We start from the raw sequence: 17,578 nt of genomic DNA, 5'->3' as shown, positions 1-17,578 counted from the left end.
CTTTTTTTAGATTCCACAAAAAAGTGATATCATATGGTATTTTTTCTTTCTCTTTCTGGCTTGCTTCACTTAGTATGACAATCTCCAGGTCCATCCATGTTGCTGCAAATGGCATTATTTTATTCTATTTTATGGCTGAGTAGTATCCTATTGTATATATTTACTACAACTTCTTTATCCAATCATGGACATTTAAGTTGCTTCCATGTCTTGGCTATTGTAAATAGTGTGTTGTGAACTTTGGGGTGCAGGTATCTTTTTGAATTAAGAGTTCCCTCCAGGTATATGCCCAGTAGTGAGATGGCGGGATCATATGGTAAGTCTATTTTTAGTTTTTTAAGGAATCTCCATATATTTTCCATAATGGCTGCACCAAACTACATTCCCACCAACAGTTTAGGAGGGTTCCATTTTCTCCACACCCTCTCCAGCATTAATCGTTTGTGGACTTTTTAACGATGGCTGTTCTGACTGGTGTGAGGTGATAACACGTAGTTTTGATTTGCATGTTCATACAGTAAAATAAATTTCACATACTAAAATACTGTACAAATGAGAAAATGAGGGGGCTGGATCTGATGCTAAAACATAGTGCTGAGTAAATGAAGCCAGAGTTAGGCTATGAAACAGAGTGTAATAAATACCACTTCTCTAAAGTTTCAAATCAAGTAGAAAACACCCCCTGTTGTTCATGGTGCACAGAAGTTTCCCAAAAGTAAGGGAATCTAAAACAATCAGGAAAATGGTATCCTCTGGGGACTAAGGGAAATGGAATTAGATGGGTACACAGGGAACTTCAACTATATTTGCAGTGTTTTATTTCTTAAATTTGACAATGAGTACTTGGCTGTTTATTTGTTATTCCCCTCATCCTGTGTAAAAAATATCTGGTCCTTGGATACACAAAATTAGAGTTTTTTTTCATAATTGTGGGTCAAGACAAACTCTTTATACCTGGCTTTTTTATTCTATTTTTCTTTCTTTTATTGAACACATGTTTAGATAATATAATGAACTCCTGGTGAATCCATCATCCAACCCAAGAACTGGAAAAATTAGCAATAATTGCATCTATCTACGTGTTCCTCTTTTATCGTGTCCCCTGCCTCCTCACCACCCCCAGAGCCAGCTGTGACCTGGAATTTATTTCCTTGGTGTTAGAATTAATGTTATCATTAATAACAGCATATTGTCGGGGTTTCCTGGTTTGGAATAAAGTATATCCTGCTGCATGTAGTCCCCTGGGACTTAATTTTTTCCCTACTCAACACAGCATTTGTTTTTAGCCCCCTCTGGCTCCCAGGTGCCTCTCTTAAACCCAGCAAGTGGCTCCTATATTCTGTCACCCTGACGGCTCCTAGTGCTTCCCAGGCAGACAACCTGCAGCAGATAGAGTCCCTGTCCCCCCACATCATTGCCAGCCTCGGGAAAGTGGCTTCGCTCTCCAAGCCTCAGCTCTGTTGTAACAGTCTTTTTTCAGCATTAATGGAGACAATGCATGGGGAGTGCTTAGTGAGCGCCTGGAACATGACAGTGCTCGGTGGACATTGTTAGCTCTTAATAGAATAATCACGATTATTTTTATTCACTACGTGGGCATGCTGTGTGTTTTGGACCTATTTAACAAGCTAGTACATCATTAGTCAGTGAGTAATGCTTTTTGGCTCATTTGTATCTTAGCTGAGAATGGCTCGTGGGCTCCAACAATCACTAACAGTGGAATGTGTGGCATTCACCCCAGGCCCTTGGGGCTGACGCTAGGAAATTGGGCTTTTCCCTTCTCTTCCCTTTTTTTCCCTTTCTCACCAAGACTGTCAAAGTCTGGCCAGAGGGAGAAGAAGATGAAAACTGCAGTGGCAACCTGGAAAAAAAAAACTCAAATCTTGACTCTAACCTGGGGAGGGTAGAGGAGTAGGGAGGGCAGTTCCGGGGGAGGGGGCAGCGTCCACAACCCTAGAGCTGGGGCCCCTACTAGCCTGGCCCTGACCAGATGAGTAAACCATCCTTGACTCATTTTGTTGAACTCCACTGAAGAGGAAAAGTGCATTAGCTGAACCAGCTCCTGTTGTTGAGAATTAGGCTAAGCTATTTAACCTCTTTTTATGTCAGCATCCTCATCTGTGAAATCAGGTCTAAGAATGACACTGCACAGCACGGTTGTGGGCATACATTGACACTGTAGTTCAAGGACCTAATCCAGTTTTATGATCTCTATATAAATATCTACCTATAGATATAATTTTATATATATATAAAACTCAGTAAACAGTAACTACTGTAACTACTAGTTCACTTCCCCCTTGAATGAATGAAAACTGAGTGCATACAAGGAAAGGGAAATCTGGAATAAAAATAAGGAGATTAAGAAATTGTACTCAGGAAGTGTATAAACAGAAAAGAAGGTGAAGTAACAGGCAGAGTCTGGTCATCCAAGGACAGCTTGCCCCCTTCATACTTACTGTCACATCTCCTTAATTGCTGGGACATGTGTCTATCATCAGACATGGCAGCTCTCATGGGCAGAAGGATGCTTCCATCCCTAAGCGTACCAGGAGCAGAGCTCACCTGATACATCCAACATCACAAGAAGGAAAGCCCACACCATGGGAGGCAGTGGTGGATGTCTGGTTTCGTTGGAATATTTGCCTGATGAGCCCCTTCAGCTCAGTTTTCAGTCTAAGAACCTCATCTCCCAAAGGCAAGGCATTTGTCACTTACAAGATGTGAGCTATAATTAGAAAACCTCCCATCACCACCTTCATTATCAGGCTTTGCTTTCATCGCACTTGTATTTCTAGAGGGTGGGCATTGCCCTTGTAGCATCTAGCCCCCACAGCAATCCTGAAAGTGAAGACAGGAATGATTCCCAGAGAGGGACACTCATGCTCAGAGAGGCTGAAAGGCATCTTCACATGGGCATCCTCAACAGAGCTGTCTATCATCCTGCTTCATTTCCCCTCAACCCACAAAAGGTGTGAGGCAGCTTACCAAAATCTCTTGAATTGTAAAAAAAAAAAAATTTAACCCTTGAGGCAGTAGATAGGAGGGAATGGGCAGGTGGCTGGTGCGATGATCATGTCAGGAAGAGATGAGCTTACCCAGGGCTCCTGAGAGGTGAGTGGCACATGTGGCTCCTAGCTTCCTGATGAAAGCAAAACCAGGAGCAAGCTCCTGGTTCTGAGCCCAGATACATCAATCCAGGACTACAAGCAGTATAGCAATGGCCTCATCCCGCTAAATAACCTCCCTTGGGTAACAGAAGTGACAAAGCAGTGATCTGCCGAATGCACAGGAATCCAGAGGGACCTTGGAACCAGCACAAGTCCTGAACATTTTTCCTGAGTGGTGAATCTTGCCTGTCTCCCCACCAAGGGAGCAACAGAGGAAACTCCCTGAGGAAGAAGGCTGAGCTCTCGTCTTTCTTAAAACTTGTCTCAGAGCTACTGAGGCCCCAGATTCAACCCATTGTGGAAGGAGCTCTTGATGAGCAGGGAGACTGGAAATGTGAATTGCCTGCAGTTGGCCAATGACTGTGAAACAACAAGACTGTGACCGTCACCAAATGTGTCCAGGCAGAAGGAGCCTGGTAAAGGCAGAAGATATGAGCAGGCTTTATTTAGTCATTTAGTCAGTCAGTTAGTTAGTTGTTTGGAGCTGTAGTCTCCAACCTTTTTTTTTTTCTTTTCAAAACAAACAACTTTTTATCGAAGTATAGTTGATTCACAATGTTGTGTTAGTTTCAGGTGTACAGCAAAGTGATTCAGTTTATATATATATAAATATATATGTATATTTTTATATAGATACTCATATATATATATATACACACACACACACATATATTCTTCTTCAAATCCTTTTCCATTAGAGGTTATTACAAGATATTGAATATAGTTCTCTGTGCTACATAGCAGGTCCTTGTTGTTTATCTGTTTTATATATAGTGGTGTGTATCTATTAATCCCGAACTCCTAATTTATCCCTCCCTGTCCTTCTCCTTTGGTAACCATAAGTTTGTTTTCTATGTCTGTGAGTCTATTTCTGGTTTGTAAATAAGTTCATTTGTATCATTTAAAAAAAATTCCACGTATAAGTGATATCATATGGTATTTTTCTTTCTCTGTCTGACTTAAGTCCCTTAATGTGATAATCTCTAGGTCATCCATGTTGCTGCAAATGGCAATATTTCATTATTTTTCATGGCTGAGTAATACTCCATTGTGTGTGTGTGTGTGTGTGTGTGTGTGTGCGCGCGCGCGTGTACATCAGAACTTGTTTAAACAGTCATCTGTCAATAGGCATTTTGGTTGCTTCCATGTCTTGGCTATTGTAAATAGTGTTGCTATGAACATTGGGGTGCATGTACCTTTTTGAATTAGAGTTCCTTATGGATATATTCCCAGGAGTGGGGTTGAAGGATCAAATGGTAAGCCTATTTTTAGTTTTTTAGGGAACCTCCATACTGTTCTCCAGAGTGGGCATTATTTAAAAATACAAAAGCAGACAACAGTGGAAGTCTGAGCCTACTGCTGTCTTTAAAAGTCTGCTACTCAGCAGCTATGTCTTGCTTTTTCTCTATTTAAAAATTATATTTATTTTTATTTTATTTAGTCTGTATTTTGCTTTTTAATTTTGATTATAACATTATTCTTTTTTACTTATTGAAGTTTAAAATTGTTTTATAGCAAAAGCTAGTGGTTTTATTCTTTATAATTTCTTCTATTGCTACACTAAATTTAGAAAGAGTTCCCCTGCTCAAGAATTTGAGTTTTATTTTGTTGAAATTGTTCTGTAGTTTGAAACTTTTATATGTAACGTTTTAATTCATTATTAGCTTTTTTTTTTAAATATAAAGTTACGTGGTGGTAGTGTATTTAAAATTATTTCCAGATTCTTTACCAGTTCTCTACTGAATAGTCTTCCATTCTCTTTTGATTTGTCAAGTCTTGTTAAAGATACGTTATTATAAATTATGGGATAATATAAGCACTATTTCTGAATTGTCTGTTCTGTTTCAGTGAGCTGTTTGTCTATTTTTAGTAAAATGCCATTTAAATTACTGTAATCTTACATCTTAATATCTGGTATGAATATTCACTTTCCCTTACTAATATATTTTAAAAAATTTCTTAGTCTCCCTTTCTTCTTGTCCTTGTTGCCTTCCTTTCCTCTCTCTCTTTCTCTCTCAATCTTTTGTTTCTTCTAATCGAAAAGTTATCATGAAAATTTGGGTGTAATTTTCTATCTTGTTTCTGTCAATATATATTTACTTATCCTCTGCTTTTATTCCTCGTCAATATTATACAATGAGTATTTCACATATCCTGGGAAACGATTCAAATAATTAAATAGAAATGAAAGCTAATATTTAATTACATGGAAATTCCATAATTTAATTAACTATATTCAATAATGGACATAGAAGTCATTGGCAGAATTATTGTCAACAGTAATAAAAGCTATCTTTCAGAATTATATATTCTGTTTCAGTGGTCATCAATGAAAGGTGAACACCTCTTTTGTATATAATTCTTCATCCACAGTTTTATTTACTTAATATATATCTTATAAATGGAATCATTTGGAACATTATTCATTCTCTTGACACTTATAACCAAATTGCTTTCAAAAGAGGTACAACTGCTTGTATCCCTATTTCAATGATGTCAGAGTTCCTAGGTTTTTTCCCCCTTTAGCAGTGTTATGTTATTATTTAAATACATTCACCAAATGTAACCAACTGAACAAAAATAAAGCAGAAAGAAACCTCAGAGAATAATAGTAGAACCCGTCAACTTATTTTATGAAGTTTTGGTGCTGCCATAACCACCAGGACCTTAAATCCCTGTCTCTAGGGCTGCCAAAAGTAACCCTTGCCAGAGCTCTAACATCTCAAGATTTTCTTGCTTTACTCTTATATTTGCAGAAAAGGGAATTGCTGTCGGGAGTGGTTCGATCTTAACCCCAAGTATTTGAGTAATTTTTCCCATTTACAATTGTGTTGAGCCCATAGCAGTTTTACTTGTTTTTTGATGTGAACTTAATTAAATAACACAGATGTTCCATGTGAGCAAGAATAAACACTTTTGAGCAGTTACTATTTACTATCCTAGGTACCTTAACTTACTCCTCTCCTGGACTTTTTCACTTCTGATTTCACTGCCTGAGATTCTGACAATCAAGGATTCATTTGGGTAATGAGTTTTCTCTTAAAAAAAAATGCAATACCTATGGTGAGAATAAGGACTTGTGAGCCATTCACACGTTAGTGAGAACAATTTCAATCAGACTGCTTTCCAGGACCCTAAAAGAATGAGAAGTTTGTTTGGAAGAAAAGGAAGGAGATACTTTAGAGAGTACCTTAAGTTTGTGGAAGGTCAGGCTTGTGTAGAGTGCTTGGATTCTTTGAAAGAGGAGGACCAGGAAGTGGGGGTACTCATGCCCAGAAGTCGGGGGAATCTCATACCCGGAGGTGGAGTGCTCGTCTTGAGAGTGCAGTAAGAAGAGACGAACTTGCCCACCTTTGACTGCTCAAGGAGTTCCCAAGCAGAGTCATAGAATGTCAAAACAGAAAGCAGAGAGCTGATGGAACACTGCTTTCCTGTTTTATGTAAGTGATTGAGTCTCAGAGGAGGCAATGACTTACTCAGCTTCACATAGTCAGTGGTAGAACCAAGGCCTGAATCCACATTTCTTGACTCTTATCCCTTCTCCAGGGCTCTGCGGCACAGCACTGGTGAGGAAGCCCTTCCCTTCTCCCCCCGCTTTGCTTCTAGGACCTCGACATCCAGCAAGTGCTCAGGTCCTGCTACCTGGAGCTTATATAAGCCACCAAAGAAGTCCTAGCAAGTCCCTCACCCCTCAAGGCTTGTTTCCATGGGAAAATGAATTCCTAGTCATAAATCAAATTTGTCAACCCACTTTTGGTCCCTAGCCCACTTCCGGGTCAGGGACTGCACCCGCTGTGCGAAGATAGGCAGACTCATCCCCAGATGGACTTGGCTTCGCTACCTTCTTCAGGTGTGTGCTGGGTGAGAAACAGAAGCCTGGGAAGGAGACACAGGGCCTCTGAAAGGCCAGCAATCTCAGGGCTGATGTGAGAGGCCAGTGAGCCTCCCTGGACATCTGTTTCCTTCACCCGGGACAATAATTCTCAAGAACCGTCAAAGGAGAACATGACCCATAGGCCTCACCCTCTCTATCTGGAAGGCTCTGCTCATCCTCTGCACAAATGATGATAAGCCCAATGACGACCATAATAAAAACGACTCTGACATAGAGTGACTCCCAGCCCTGTGCAAGCGGTGGAGAGGGTACCAAAGGAGGAGAAGCAGCCTGTAGCCAGAAGTCCCTGAAGTAATGACAAACATAAGAGAGCAGATAATGAAGGGGCAGGATGAGGAGATGAGAATGAAAAAGTCCTGTCCAGGAGACGTGCCGGGGATCAGTGGTAACAACAGTCCTCTGCACAGATGTAGATAGAGCGGTGCAGTCTTTAGAAAGCATTTTCACATACGTGACTTGATGGGAGCCTTAAGCTGGAGATGAACTGACTTTTTCAGAAAAGGAAATTGAAGTTTCCTTTATCAAAGGGGCCAAGGGTTCAAAGAGCTTTGAACTCAGGAGAAAAACTTTGGATTTGACTCAACAGTAACAGAGATGGTTACTCTGGTTGGTCAACGTGACGAAACGTTAGTGGAATATGACATCCCTGGGACTTAGCCACATCTCTGCTGTTTACTAGCTGTAGTTATCTTGGCTAAGTTACTGTTTTGGGCCTCAGTTTCCTCTTTGTAAAGGGGAGGATGATAAGAGTACTTCCTCACAAAGTTGTGAAGATTCAGAGGCTCTGCCTGCAGTGTGCTTAGCATTGCACCTGGCGTGTCGGAAGGGCTCAATAAATGCTGGTCATTGTCTTAGTCTGCTCAGCCTGCCGTAACAATATACCAGAGACTAGTGGCTTTAAACAACAGAAATTCATTTTCCCATGCTTGTGGAGGCTAGAGGTGCCAGATCAAGTTCTGGCTGGATCAGTTTCTGATGAGAGTTCTCTGCCTGGCTTGCAGATGGCTGCCTTCTCAGTGGATCCTCCTATGGCTTTCCATTAGTGCACAACGAGAGAGAGACAGGGAGTCAGAGACAGAGGGAGAGAGAGACCTCTGATGTCTCTTCTTATAAGGACACTAATCCTGTCAAATCAGGGCCCCATCATTACAAACTCATTTATTTCCTTACTCCAAATACAGATATACTGTAGAGCTAGGGCTTCAAAATAAGAATTTTGGGGAAGACACAAACATTCAATCCATAACAGCTATTATTATCAGTATTCATAAGATGAATGAGGTGATAGTTGTACAAAAAGATTGAGGTGTGAGAGATTAGAGTCAGGGCAAAAGGCCACCGCAGAGAAGCAGGTAGAAAGGGTCAGGAGGGAGAAGTTCTAGAGGTAAGGGACTCTTTAATTCCACTGCCATGTACTGAGCACCTTCTGGGTGCCAGCCACCACTCGAGGTCCCAGGGATCCAATGTGTGCAAGCCTGGAGTCAGACAAGCTAGAACTGATTTAATCCCTATGATGAAAATCTGTGAGAGTGGTGGTAGGACTGCAGGAAAAGTCTTCACAGCAGAGCAACCACATGAGTGCCAGGAAGTGTTCTGAGGGTGGAATCGCCAGTGGGGAATGTAAGGGAATAGTCAATAGAGGTGAACATTTCTAGCTTTGAGTGGTCAAAGCCATGGAGACAAAACTGGCAGAAAAGTGGGATTTGGGGTGTAGATTTGGGAAGGGAGAGAGAAAGATGTCTCAATAGCACAGAGGAATCACAAAATTCCTCCTCAGCAGGAAACATCCCTGGGAGCTGCATCAAACTCTGAAGACTATGAAAGAAAGTAATAAACACTATTTCCTGCTCTAAGTCATGTCTCCAAATACCCTCCCTAGATTGCAAGTGAGAGGATGACTAACTCTCTGTTCAAAGCATTACTGGAACAAGTTGTGTTTGTATGATGTTCTAAGGAAGGAATCGGATTAGTACAACACCATCACAAAGCCCCAGGCGCTCCCCTCCCTTTCAGAAAACACTGCGGGGAGGAGCCAGGGCCCTGGGAGGCGGGAACTCAGACTCAGCACAACACCTGAGTACAGAAAGGACCACATATAAGATGTGGTCTCGGGCAGCCGGGTTCTATCTGCATTGGGATTACAGCCTGTCCTGTTGCTCAAAGAAGCAAGATCTCCTGTACAGGTAAATTTCTTTAGATCCAAGGGTGGGTCCAGGTTAACGCAGAGCCCCAAGGGGCCTCTGCAGCATCTGGGTTCAGAAGGTGAGAGAAAGGGAGTTGCTTCTCTGGCTATGAGCTTTGCAGGTCAGAGTGTATATGGAAAGAACCCTGGAGTCTGGAGACTCGAATTTTGTTTTCAGCTGTGCGATTGCTTATCAATGTAACTTAGAACTGTAAACTTCAGCCCTTTGGTCTCAGTCTCCTCATTAAAATAAGGGAATCTTTGGACCTGGGTGATCCCTGAGGTCCCTCCAGCTCTGAATCCCATCAATATTTATTTGGTAGAGTTATTCATGCTGCTAGGTGCTGTCACTTCCCAGGGCTCAGGCCCTTCCAGGGGTCTTCTGAGCCTCCTCAATTCTGGAAGGGGGCTGGAGGGGGCCTGGGGCCTTGTGGGTCCTGCTCTCTGGGTGCCAATAGGCTGGTTTGACATCCTCTGAAATCAGACGTTAAGAAGACCCCGATGACAATACTCGCATTCTGTGAGAGCGAAATGGTCCCTCGTGTGATACTTGTCAGAGTGGTGCTAAGGGGGGGCCCTTGCTTAGGTGAGAAATCTAGAAATCACCTCAACTGGAGCAGTTTGCTGGCCTCTGGGCATCGTGAAAACTCACTGAGAGTCTGGATGACTGTGGAGGAAGGTCGTCAGCTGTCAGCCGAGTGTGTAACTCTGTCCTCTGAAGGCAGAGGGAGATACTGTTTGTGCAGGTGGGATAAAGCCTGGCTTTGGCTTAAGCATTTTTGTTCTGGACATGCCTGGCCCAGGCTACAGGAGGTCAGGGCTAGGGCTGTGATCCTAACCTTGAACCAGTGACATGGGCCTAAGTTTCTCCATCTAGGGAGAGCTTCCAGACCTGACAGGGTGGGAGCCTCTCTCTGACTTCCTAGAGTGAGGATTCTTGGGTGGGTTGGGTACTGACCATCACACAGAGTGAGCCTCACAGGGAAGAGAAGGGAGCTCTCTCATTGGACTGTGACTTCTTTGAGGGCAGAAATTCTGATTCCTCCTGCACCCCTGCCATTGAGGGCCCGTGGGGAGGTGTCTAATAAAGACTTACTTAAATGAACTGAATTTATCCCTTTTCAATCTGCCTTGTAAATCCTGACCATCACAACAATCAGGAGGAAGGAACAGAGTCGATTTAACTATTAGAGGCATAATTGGTTTCAGGATAAATCTCTCCACCCCAAGAGTAACCAGGAAACTGATTTCTTACACATAGATGAGTTTTGCCCTTTTTTTTTTTTTGAAAGTTATGTGAATAGAATCATAGAATTTCTGTGTCTGGATTTTGCACTTGGTACTAAGTCTGTGACTTTCATCTGTATGGTAACGTGTAGTTCTTGTTTGTTCATTCTCCACACTCTATAGCATTCTGTTATGTGAATGTTCCCCAATATTATTTACCCAGGTTCATGGGCTTGTGGTTGTTCTCAGAGCAGAGCTATTTGGAATAACACTGTTGTGAGTATCCTTGTACATGTTTGGGGGGCATGAGTGTAAGCATTTCTGTTGGGTTATACCCAGGAATTCCTGTATCAGAGGACGTATCTATGCTTAGTATTGACTGCCAAATGGTTTTCCTAAAAGATGTTTTTGATTGACTTCCTTTTTCCAAAGGGTTGCCTGGGTTTCTAACCACATAGCTCGATTTTCTGGAGTAGTGGATATTACAGCCTGAGATGTGAAGCCATGGGTTCTCGGGTCCGGACCGAGCTTTCAGGGGCTGGGAGGTGCTGTTACACAGTATCCTCCTCCCCACTTCCAGTGCTAGGTCATCACAGATTCAAGATTGTGGCCGCTCCTTTCACAACAGTCTCCCCCTGTCACCCAAACTCAGAGGTCCTTAGAATACCTTTCCTGGGGTGAAAAAAATCTGTGCCTCACTGAGGGAACTCAGCTGTAAGGAGAGAAGGAAATGTGCTCGAAGGCCAGAGAAGGCTCTGGGGAGGATGGCAAACAAGGGCTGAGCTTTGAAGAATGGATGCAACGTGAACCAGAGAGGGCAAGCCACGTCTTGTGTTTATGCTCAAGCGGAAGGTATGCTGGGGTAGAGCAGAGGGTGTGTGCTGTGGGTTATTTACCCAGAAAGGGGCCCAAGCCCTGAGAGCCTGACCACTTTGGATTTGAGGTCATGCTCTGTGTGGATCAGAGGGAGAAAAACTCCCTCTATTTAATCAAATGCTATAGTTCAAAGCCTGTGACCCTTTTAGGATGCAAATACTCCTGAAAAAATATGAGACACTCATTTATATCTGTTTTTAAAATTTCTTTCTATTCAAACGTGTTTTGAAATGCCCAGAAAGGAGAGGAAAAAAAAAAAAAAACTTCAAATGTGGGTCCTTTAAAAGCGAGGAAGGTGGTGGAGAAATCAGCAACTGACTCTAAGACTAGGATGATGCCATATCCTGGATGGGAACTGTAAAACCAGAAGCAGGTGAGATTCCAGCCTAGGAGCCTGTAAGAAGGTAAAAAGGAGGATGTGCACAAATGATGCCCCTGGAACTGTTCAGAGGCCCTACCTCTACACAGGGGTGCTGAAAGGGGGTGGCCACCAAGTTCCTCCTAGCTTGATGTGTGGTTCATCTGCAAAGAGCAACATCAGGGTCTGGCTTTCACACGAGCCAAGTGAATGTTCCTTAGCCCGTGGAAAGCTGACTTTGCTACATGGCAACTCCAGGTGAACCCTCATATTCTGGGGGTGTCTGGAGGTGTCTGGAGATGTCTGCACTTCTACAAAGATCTGTGGCTGGGTAGTGTCTCCTGGAGACATATGGAAGATGGGGCAGTTGGAAGTGGGTAGGGCGCTCCACCAGCCAAGTTCTCACATCTCCAAATAGGCATGCAATCAACCCAAGAGACCCCCTTGCATCACCAGTTAAGGCAGGGAGCTTCCTGCCTCTTCTGTCCCTGACTTCCCCAGTCCGCTGTCCAGGTGCGTGGTCCCTAAGGAAACTCCTGTTCTTCTTGAAGGCTGATCTTGATTTTACTTTGTTCCCCAGGGCACCTTGCCCTAGATCCCACACCTCCACCAGAGTGGAGCCCTAAAGCAAGCCTGGATGGGGGGGGGGGATGCTGTTAAGGAGGCCCCTGAAAGCAAATGCCAGCCTAAGTCAGTTCCAGGGATGTGAAGAGAACAACAGAAGAGCAGCAAGTGGTTGGCAGCTCCCAGAAAGTTTTCACATCCTCTTCCTGCTTTCAGCTTCACATCAGGAGGGGTGGAGAGGGCAGGCGTTATCATTCTCTACATTTTACAAATGAAGAAACATCCATCCATTCAGTCAGCAAACACTTATCAGCCATCTCTCTATTTATAATACCATGCTGGGCTCTGTGAATCCAGGCGGGAAAAATGCTATCCTAGCCGTCAGTTGCTCATAGTTGGACCACTTTCTTCACTGTTTCCTGAAAGGCGATGTCTTGGGGTTTTCTACTAAAAATGAAATCTAAATGCAGGCAGATATCTAAATAGTAAACTTTCAAGATCCTTTCCAACCATTAATTTTGTGAAATCATTCCCCCTTTTATGGCTAGGTCATGATCTGTACACGGAGCTGTGGGTTCTCCTATTCATGGTCAGTACCCACAAACCCATCTGAAAACTGCTCAAGAATGCCTCATGTCCACCCCTGTAAAAAATGTGTTAGAAACTAGGCTTTAGCAGAGAGAAATAGCAGGACACATCTTTAAATCTTTCTGAGACACGAATGTGACTATAAATGTTACGAGTCTGTAAAAAAAACCTCAATGAATCAATTGGAGATACAATTCCACTGCATTAAGATAAATTCTTGGTGATGGATCAATTAACCACATTTGATTCTGTGAATTTCTCCTTTTAGTTTCCCCTTGTGCCTGATGTCAAGCAACAACACTCTTCCTGGGTTAGGTAGTGCTTTAGGGCGGACTTCTCTGTAAAGGGCCAGGCTGTAAATATTTTTACTTGTGGGCCATGTGATCGCTGCTCCACCTACTCAGCTCTGCTGTTGTATGTTGCAAAAGCAGCTATGGAGAGTACATAAACAGGGAGGTGTGGCTGTGTTTCAATTAAACTTTTTTTACAAAAACCAAAGGTGGGTCAGATTTGGCCCAGGGGCCATAGTTTGCCAACCCCTGCTTTAGAGTTTTTTCAGGCCACTTCACATTGTTGTCACCTTGAGTCCTGAGAGTAGGCACAGTACATGTCATCTCCATTTTACAGGTTACGTGGCCAGCTCAGAGATGGTCAGGGGTCTGTGCACAGCCACACAAGTAAGAGGTGGCAACCCTGGCCACCTCCTGGGTTTTCTAATTCCAAACGTGGTGCTCCATTAGCAGGGAACAATGCCTGTTACACAAAAGAAGTACCTTGCTGCCCAAGATAAATCAGGCAGGACTGATACTTAGTCTTGTTCTTGTGCTCCAACTGTCCAGAGCATGGAATTGATAATTTTTTCAATCTGATGCCTTTTATCATGTAGACAGAGCCACTGTGCAAGAATGGAGGTTTCTATTCCAATTTTACCTCAGACAACTTAGGGGGTTGTGGCAAGATGCCAGAGTTCCCTGGAAATCAATCATCCCGCGGGAAGATTCTACAGGTCTACAGTACCTGTGAGTGGGGACGTGGTTCTTTTTTCTTTTGTCTCCTTTTCAGAGTCCTGACTCTATTCTTATTGGGGGGTCAAGGGCCAAGTGTATGTGTCCAGCATGGGCGCTGTGTCTAGCACACAGTAGGTTCTCAGTAAACCTATGAATGAACTCAGTATCAAGGCAGGGACTTAAGGCATGAAACAGACCCAGTGTCTCACCCAGTGGTGCTTCTTAACATTCACCAGCCAGTTAACATTCAAAGGCCCCCTTGGGGTCATAAGAACCAGGGATACCTCCACCACTGTAAAGCTCTCCCTTCTGCCAGCATCTCTGGAGAAGGCAAGCACAGCCACTATGGCAAAGTGAAGATTGAGGCTCTGAATATTGATTGGCAGAGTACAAATGAATCCTGACCTGGAGAACGTGACAGGGGAGTCTAACTCCCTGTGGGGAGCCAAGGAAACTCCCAGACACAGGTATGCATGTCTTTGGGCTGCACGCTCTAATATCTGTGCCCCGTTTGGCTTTTTCCTATTTATCTGCATCATCTTGCTTTATGGGCCTGTTTCAACACTGCTCACTTACAAGTTAAAATGCAATTTCCAAATATGACCAGGATCCATCTGGCCCTTTGCAGAGAACTGTGACAATCTGGGAATGAGACAGTTTCTTCCACAGCTTGTAACACACAGAAGACATGCAAGAACTTCCAACTGGCCACGTCTGGATCTAGACTCTTCTTAAGATGAGTTAGGAATACTTCTTTAAAGATGAGATGTATGTGCGTGTGACCTCATTCTGAAATTTGGAGGGTGAGAGGATCTTGTGCTGGGTATGCCCCACAAGGCGCCAAGGCTTGTCATAAGATGCAATGTTTTCAAGTTCGAAGAGGAATCTGAGTGTGACCCAGAGACCCATAAGGAGGGCATGAGCCTGGGTCGCATTCTGAAGCCAAGGGACCCGCTGCTACCATCTGTCACATCAGGAGCAGTGAAGGATTGCTATTCAGGCTTGAAGAACAAAAAAAGTAAGACTTTGTCTTTGTGTGGCCTCATGTTTACAAATGTAAATGTGGTGGAAAGAACTTGTTGGTAAGGAAGTGGACTGGAAAAGCTTTGCTTGATAGTCTGTAACAGGAAGAAAAACTCAGGAGAAGACACAAGACCAAGAATAACAGCTTTTGTATCCGTATAACTAGGGTTGGGAGAGTGTTGGGTCTGCCCCCAGGAAGTGTGTAAGCACCTGTGATAAAAAAGAACAGCCTGAAATCGGAGTGTCCTGACCTCAGAGAGTGGTACGGGTGTGAGACTAACAGCGGTCTACCAGTGTTAATCCCCTGGGGAATAACAGACCGGTATTAGGCAGGGGAAGTTCCAGTGCATGACTCACTCAGAGCAGAGCCCACTGTGGGGTCCAAGGACAAGGCCATTCCATGAACTGGTCATGAGCAGTGCATGATGAGCTAAGTAGAAAACTAAGTGTTTAGAAACTTTCACAGCAATTTTATTTCTGTTGAATCTGAAATTTTTAGAGAAGGGCTTGTATTTTGTATATCTTAAACATTTTTTATTTTTCTGTTAATTCATTTCCATTAAATTTCTATGATAAACTGGAAATCAAAGAATATAGGTCCTTCACTAGTGATCATTTGAGAAGCATCAATTAGAGTGCAGTATGGTGTCCTATGGGGTCGGCAGTGGGTCAGTAGGTTGTCAGGATGAGGGAAGCTCAGTGAAGGCCAGGCACTCAAGGAAGGCTTCCTGGAGGAGGGATCAAGTTGAACATTGGAGGGTGGCAAGATCTTGACAAATGAAGAGGACCTTCAGGTCACTTCTCCAGCTGTGAGGGAATCCCCATACTTAGTATAGACCTGTTTGTAGGTGGTTTTTAGTGCATATACATTCTGTCCCAAGGGCCATACCTCACACAAATGTGAGTTCTTGGCACTGAGGTCTGAACACAGTAATGGAAGTCAGGGCCCTGGGTCCTGGATCTGGCTCTAATGTAATTTCCTCATGTGGCACTGAGAAGATCATTTGACTACCCCCCCAACACACACACACACACACACACACACACACACACACACACACAACTGTAAGAGCCATGAGGGCAGGGACTGTCTCTGGAAAATGGTGCCAAGCTCAAGTCTGGAAGATGATAAATTCCCAGTTAAATTTTTGGTCAATGAATGGATGAATGGATTTCAGCTTTACCCCTTGAAAAATGAAGGGAGCTGGAAAAGATTGGTGGTTTCCAAGCCATAGAATGAGAAACTTTGCAAAGACACACTGGGGTCCAGCCTGCAAACCTAAGCCTCCACCCTTGAGCTTCTGTAGGATTTCATTTGAAGAAAGAAGCCCACTGCTGAAATAATTTCAGGAAATACCAGACTACATGTTTTCCAAGGCTTAGTCTAGCTCTGACATTTTCTGATTCTAGGTGGATAAGGATGCAAATAATAGAGGTCATAAAAATCATGGACTTAACCAATCATAACTGCACAAAAGTAGATGCAGATCTAAGGATATGCTGGAGTATTTAGGTTGGCAGGGCCCATGGCTTGCAGAGCTCTTAATATGAAGCTCATGGGTAAGCTTCAAAAGAGGGACCCATTGACCCCCCAAAATGTGTGCAAAATTTTACATGCCATTGAGTATCAGTTGACAGTGCTATGACTGCATGAAACTGGCATACATCCAGTGACTGACAAAGAACACGACAGAGTCTGGCTACCACTGGCTTACGTAAGCTAATGGTTTATCTTTCTCATGTAATAAGAGGTCTAGAGGCAAACCACCCAAGGCTGGTGCATTTGTTCAAAGAAGTCATTAAGATCCAGACTCCTTCCAGCATGCAGATTTTCCCTAATGGTCCCAAGACAGCTCCTCCATCTCTAAGCATCACATCTGCTTTCCAGAACGGGGAAAGGAGGGGAGTCAAAATTAGTACCAACTGAAGCTGTTTTTTTTGTTGTTGTTGTTGTTGTTTTGCTTTTGTTTTTGTTTTTGTTTTTTTTGTTAGGAAAGTCATAGCTTTTCCAAAAGCCCCACCTAAGAGACATCCACCTTCATCTCATTGGTCAGCAGTATGTTGTGTGTCTGCCTTGTCCTGCAAGAAGCTCAGGGAAATCAAGTTTTGTAGCTGGACCATCACATCTGGGATTCTATTAGTAAGAAAAAAGGGTGGATGGGGAGGTACAGGTAATTCTCAGCATTTGCCACAACACGCTTGTTTGTTTCACATTGCCAAAGAATGTCATCAAGGAAGTAGTTTTGAAGACAATGTAGAAGGAGGAAAGCAAAAGATGCGGTTTTGCAGGGAAGCTGGAGGACGCTGGAGCGGGAGGAAGGATGTGTGTGAGCTCTGAGGCCCCGGAAGGAGCACTGAAGGGGCAGCCCCGTCCCCTCCATGTCTGGCAAGTGAACTGAGCTTCCACTCCTGCTCCTCTCCTCCCTGTATCCCTGTTAAGCGGGAGTGGCCGTGGGACATTGGCACAGTCAAGGGCCAGGACTCAGCCCTAACGCTGGGGAGACCCCTTTTTCGCACAGGAACTTCTGTGGCAGCTGGGACCACAACCCTGGCCAGGAACCCCAGCACTTAAGGGAAACACTAGGACCACCACTTTCCTGGATAAGAATACACCACGTGCTTCAGTCTCTTTCTGACAGCTCCTTTCTCCTCCTCCCTGTGGGCCTGGCAAAGCCTCAACAGGAAGAG

At 43.7% G+C, this 17,578-nt stretch overlaps 1 protein-coding gene across 2 annotated transcripts in view; it reads left to right on the top strand.

Moving 5' to 3' along the window:
* The first annotated feature begins 9,119 nt into the window (after positions 1–9,119).
* Positions 9,120–17,578, top strand: part of CAPN14 (calpain 14) — a 36,149-nt gene continuing 27,690 nt past the window's right edge. For both annotated transcript variants that reach the window (XM_032497304.1, XM_032497303.1), the window contains exon 1: positions 9,120–9,248. The gene's annotated coding sequence lies outside the window, so the exon portion shown is untranslated. The remainder of the gene's footprint in view (positions 9,249–17,578) is intronic.

The sequence above is a fragment of the Camelus ferus genome, chromosome 15, assembly GCF_009834535.1.
Source record: "Camelus ferus isolate YT-003-E chromosome 15, BCGSAC_Cfer_1.0, whole genome shotgun sequence".
NCBI classification, from domain to species: domain Eukaryota; kingdom Metazoa; phylum Chordata; class Mammalia; order Artiodactyla; family Camelidae; genus Camelus; species Camelus ferus.
The sequence above is the reverse complement of the archived record's forward strand: the minus strand, read 5'-3'. Positions and strand labels throughout refer to the sequence as shown.